The sequence below is a fragment of the Abrus precatorius genome, unplaced genomic scaffold, assembly GCF_003935025.1.
Source record: "Abrus precatorius isolate BTA unplaced genomic scaffold, Abrus_2018 Scaffold8, whole genome shotgun sequence".
Taxonomy (NCBI): domain Eukaryota; kingdom Viridiplantae; phylum Streptophyta; class Magnoliopsida; order Fabales; family Fabaceae; genus Abrus; species Abrus precatorius.
In genome coordinates, this window is record NW_020874428.1 from 8,521,252 (window position 1) to 8,527,229 (window position 5,978).

The 5,978-nt window shown below is 35.9% G+C and overlaps 1 non-coding gene across 1 annotated transcript; it reads left to right on the top strand.

Moving 5' to 3' along the window:
- The first annotated feature begins 635 nt into the window (after nt 1-635).
- On the top strand, nt 636-741 carry LOC113848732. The gene has a single exon (XR_003501992.1). It is a non-coding gene; the product is annotated as a small nucleolar RNA R71 (small nucleolar RNA).
- The last annotated feature ends 5,237 nt before the right edge of the window (nt 742-5,978 follow it).

The following is a 5,978-nucleotide window of genomic DNA, read 5'->3' on the forward strand; positions in this document are numbered from 1 at the left end:
TTGGTCTAGCTGAATGTTGACTCCTTTGAGGTTAAGTAGAAGAATTTCCTTGAAAGTACTGCTGTTGTTGGTGATTTCCTGCATTTGAAAATGGAAGAGATGTATTAGTGCTTTTCATTGCAGAATTTTGAGGATTCCATTTATAAAATTGTTGATTCCTATTATTAGAATACTGAAATCCAGGAGGAAATGTTTGTTGAGGATAAGATTGTTGCTGTCTTTGATAATTCCCCATATAATTGACTTGCTCTTGTGGTTCAGGGGTAGGTACATCACATGCACCATTAGCATGATTCCCTCTACAAAAATCGCATGTCAACTGACTTGTTACCACATTTCCAGTCTGCAAATTATTAATCTACTGAGTCAAAGCTGCTATTTGATCAGAAAATAATTGGTTCTGTAGTTGATTCTGTGCAAGAAAAGTTTCCATCATCTTTGCTTCATATTCATTGCCTCTTCTTGTATTCCTCAAGTTGGAATTCTGATACATGGATGAAGCCATCATCTCAATTATTCTTTGGGCTTCTTCCAAGGATTTCATGCTCAAAGATCCTCCTGCAGTTGCATCAATCATAGTTCTAGTTACTACATTCATTCCATTATAAAAAGTTTCCAGCTGCATCCATTTTGGAATACAATGATGTGGACATCTTCTCAGAAACTCTTTATATCTTTCCCATGCTTCATATATGATTCTCCTTCCTGTTGCACAAAAGATGTTATTTCTCCTCTCAGCTTAGCAACTTTTGAAGAAGGAAAATATTTTGTTAGAAGTTTATTCACAAGTTCAGTCCATGTGGTGATACTTCCCTGAGGCTGTGCTTGTAACCAACATTTGGCTTTGTCTCTTAAAGAAAATGGAAGTAGCCTCAGTCTTATAGCATCTTCACTTACTCCATTCATCCTTATAGTATCACACAGCTGCAAAAAATTAGAAATATGCAGATTAGGATCATCAGATTTTCCACCAGAAAATTGGTCCTACTGCACTAGGTGAAGTAAGGCTGGTTTTATCTCAAAATGATTGGCTTAAATGGTTGGTCTAACAATTGAAGAATTATAGCCTTGCATATTTGGAATTGCATAATCTCCTAGTGTTCTCATTCTATGTTGTTCTGCCATTTCAACTTTTGGAGTTCGTTGTCTAAAAGGTGAATGTTTCCTATTTGCAAAAGAAGTGACTTGAAATTCTGGAGAATGTATAACCTCTAGATCACTATCACTTCCTAAAGATCTCTCTGCTCTAGTCTCTTTTCTTAATCTCCTAAGAGTTCTATCAATGTCAGGATCAAAGACAAGAGTAGATTTATTTTTATTTTTGCCACGCATATACAACTAAATACAAATATAGTATAATGAAAACAGAAAACTGCACATGTAATGTAATATTTGCAGAAAATTTAAAGAAACAAATGCTCAATCTAGTTATTTTCTTGATACTAATGATATTGAAACAAATTATTCCCCGGCAACGGCACCAAAAACTTGTTACTCTTACAACTGTTGTTGCACTGAAAGTAAACTGACTAGCAAGTGTACTAGTGTTGTTGTAGCAAGTTATAAAAAAAATCTTAGAATCAAATTGAGTTCCAGGTATCGTCCTCAGGGAATAAAGTTCTCAATTACCACTTCACAAGATCACAATTAGTTGAGCTTTACAAATTTCAGATGGATTTGGTATGAATGTATCAAAAACGAAATTAGAAAGTAAAACAGAACGGTTAGTACAAAAGAATATAGTAAACAGATGTAGAAAAAGTAGTTAGGAAATTGTTTCACCAAAACTTCAACATTTAATCAATAAAGTTCTGAACTTTCAAGCATTTAGATAGAATGACAATCAGTTTCACGTTATATTAATCAAAGGACAATCCCTTGCCTCAATGAATCTAGCATCTAATCAAATCACTTTAATCCCTTAGATCTAATCCAATCAAATGCTGCATTAAGTTTGAGAAACCAAAAGATTGCAATATTAAGATATCTTATCCCTAAGAAACCAATAACCTTGGCAATTAATTCAGATCTGAGAAACAAATTCAATTCCCATTGATAAGAGTTCCTCTATGATTAGTTGATCAAATTTCCATTCAATCACTACTTTAACAGCAGAACCAATCACTCAATCCAATCCAAAACTTAACGTTCAGATCCAAAATCAATTCAACATTTCCATTTCAGATTCAAAGTTCCTAAACACAAAAAGTTTAAGCAAACATTACAAAAAGAGAAAAGAAGAGAAGAGGAGAAAAGAATGAAAGAAGAAGAAACATCTTCAAGTCAATCTCCAATCTGATCCCTCAAGAAATGAAGCTTAGTATTCGTCCTCAATCTCTCTCTCTAACTCTCTCAACAACAAAAACAAATGGAAAATGAAAAATGAACAAAAACTCCCTAAATTCTTGAGCTAACTGCCTTTTATAGAATTCCCGCTCTGCTGGCGTGATCACTTTTTCCAGAAATAGTAATCACGCAGAAGCTAATTCTTCATTTCCACTTGCGCGTGTTCACTTTTGCTGATGATAGTAGCCACGTGCACTTCAAAGTGTTCACTTTTGTTGAAAATAGTAGCCACGCAGAAGCTTCCTTTACTAATGTCATGCACGTCTTCACTTCTGCTAGAAATAGTGAACACGCAGAAGCTACCTTCTTGCGCGTGTTCACTTTTGTGGATAATAGTGAACACGCGCAGCTACTCTTCTTGGAGGACTCTCTGGAACACTCACTTTGTCTAGAAAAAGTGATTACGCAGAAGCTCTTCTCATTGCAACCTCTCTGGAATGATCACTTTTGCCAGCAAAAGTGATTACGCAGAAGCTCTTCTTCATTTTATGGTTCTGGAGTGATCACTTTCACCAGCGAAAGTGATCACTCAGAGGCTGTTCTTCAATTATCAACTTTTTTCCTCCAATTTTTGCTACTTTTCTTCTATTTTTCCTTTGATCATTCAATCCTCATGAACTTAGTCAGAATTCCCTACAAAAGCATACTTGAAATGTCACTTTTTACATAGAAAATCAATTAATTTTAAAATAACTATGTTTAAAAGTGACATGCAATATTTTATTATTTTTTTAAGGGTTTTCTACTATTTCTAGCATGTTTTCTTTATTAATTGCACTAAAAACTATTGTAAAATATGGATTCATCAATAGGCATGTTAAATGCGGATGTAAATATGCTATGAATGGTTCAGCGATACACTAAGGGTATGGAAGATGGGGACGGTAGAAATACCTTAGGGAAAAAAGGGTGGTGGTGACACCAACAGTGAGCATGGTGCACCACAAGCCACACACTTTCCTCCTGACTCAGCCTCTAACCAACACCTTTGCGGAGTAATTCGTGACCGCACACGTGGTATCTGTGAGGTGTGGGTAATTGGCAACTATCCATGGTGTGAAACTGTGATCATAGTGCCACAGCGAGCGTGGCTACATGAAGTGAGCACACGTGTGTGTATGAATGTTGTTGATGTGGTGAGCGTATCGGTTCTGAATTGAATTGGAATGCTTGAAAGTGTTGATTATGGTTGATTATAGTTGAGTAGAATATGTTAGAAAACATGTGGAGTGTGCAAGGTGAGTCTTTATGTTTGTGTGTGTTAGATAGTGTAGAGTACTCACCCTTATATTTATTTTTCAGGTAACTAAGATGATCAGCACTGCACTCAATGAAGGAATGGATGACACTGCTATAGTACTTAGAATATTTATCTTGTTTTGAAACTAAAATGTATTGATTAAGTCCTGTGGCAATTATTAACTTAAATTGTAATCTATCCTTATCCTTGAACATACTTTGCTGAACTATGCCTTGAAAAATCGTTTGAATGAAAGTTTTATTTTTCCTATTTTGTGAAATTCATTTATTTTAGAAACTAAATTTAAGGCGTTATATCTAGAGAGTTATACATTTTTCCTATGAGTCTTTGTTGTTTGCAATCTAACACTAGCAAGTGCACTAGAATTGCAGCAAGTGATGAGTAAATTTAAGATCAGAATATCGTCTCCACAGGGAATTTAGGTTTCAAGTACCACTTCACAGAATTATAACCATTTGAGCCATACGAATTTTGGAATGAGATTTGTAACATATAACAGCAGTAAACAAAAGCAATTAAAGTAAAGAACTTGCAGAAAAATAGAGTATTTAATGAAATGAGATAGGAATGAAGGATAGTTAAGAATTTACTTCACAAGAATATCAATATCAATCCAATTAAATCCTCTGAACATTCAAGCAATTGAATAATTGACAATCAGTTTCACATATACCTAGCCAAAGGTTAATTCCTTAACTCATTGACCCTAACAATCCACTAAACCTCCCTAATCCCTTAGGTAAGATTCAATTTCAAGTTGCATTAAGAATTAGAACAATAAGATTGCAGAATTAGGTCTCCTTATCCCTAAGAAATCCCTAAACTCTGGTTGCCAATTTAGATCGGAGCAAACAATCCAATTCCCATTGGTAAAGATTCCTCTTGATTAATCAAATGAATTTCCATTCAAAGATTGCATGAAAAGCAGAATTAACAACTCAATTAATCCAAGAACTTAAAGTTCAGAAGATAAAGTCGAATCAATACATCAATTCGAGTTCCATAAACCCCTAACTATGGGAAATTAAGCACACATTGCAACAAAAACAGAGAAAGAAGAAGAAGAATGCAGAGCAGCCATGGCCACGAGCTCCAATCCGATCCCTCTTCTTGGAGCTTCAAGCTTCGACCCCAATCTTCTCTCCACTCTCTCTCAACGAGAATCTAACTAACAAAACAGAAAATGAGCCAAAGATTCCAGTTTTCGCGCTTCAATCATGTATATATAGAAACCCCAGTTCTGCGCGTTGTCACTTTTCTTCACAAGAGTAACCACGCAGAAGCTTTATGTAGTGCGCGTGTTCACTTTCAAGAGCAAGAGTAACCACGCGCAACTTGCAGAGTTGAAGGCTTATCTGGAACATTCACTTTTATTCATAATAGTGGCAACGCAGGAGGTCAAGGGCTGCACGTGATCACTTTCGTGAGTAATAGTAACCACGCGCAAGCTGTCCTGATACAAGTGCCTCTGGAACGCTCACTTTCGTTGGCGAAAGTGACAACGCACAGCTCATCAGGAATGGAGTCTTCTCTGGAACGCTCACTTTCGTTGACGAAAGTGATAACGCACACTGGCAACGCTCACTCTTGTAAATAAAAGTGATTACGCACAAGCTCCTCTTCTCATTTAGGCTCTGGAATGATCACTTTCACTAACAATAGTGATCACGCCCAGCCTGCATCCCATAATTCTTGTATTTTGGAGTCCAACATTGCCATTCTTCCTCTTCCTTTCCATTGATAATCCATTTCTATGACTTTTGCTCAGATTATTCCTTCAAAAACAAGATAAATTCCTTAATAACTAAGCATAAATTCTACAAATGCGAAAATAACTACAAATTGAAATAAAACTTTCAATCATTCTCTTTTTCTGAGTTTTTCTGCTTTCTTCATATATTTTCCTTATTAAATGAGCTAGAATTATGCTAAAATATCAGTAAAAATATGGATTCATCAGTCTTCGCTTGAGCGACGCAGCTTGCCTGAGCGAGATCATAGCTCGCCTGAGCGAGATCACCTCTTGCCTAGGTGAGGTGACGGTTGGGCTACATTTATCCTATCTCGCTTAGCGAGAATCATCTCGCCTGAGCGAGATTACCCTGAAAACTTGTGGTTCTAGACGCTCACTCTCACTTGAGCAAGATCCCCTGCACTAGACTTCTTCTAAAACACCCATAATTCACTTCTAAACACATTCTAATACTGTTCAATATCAAATAAAGCATCATTTACTGAATAATGAAAAAGAGCGTGTTACACCTTTTATGCTAAAATTTGTCTCAAATTATTTAAAACAGATCAAAAACCTCTTTTATACAAAAAATCTATTTTCCTTATATAGTTTCAAGAAAACTTTATGGATTTGCTA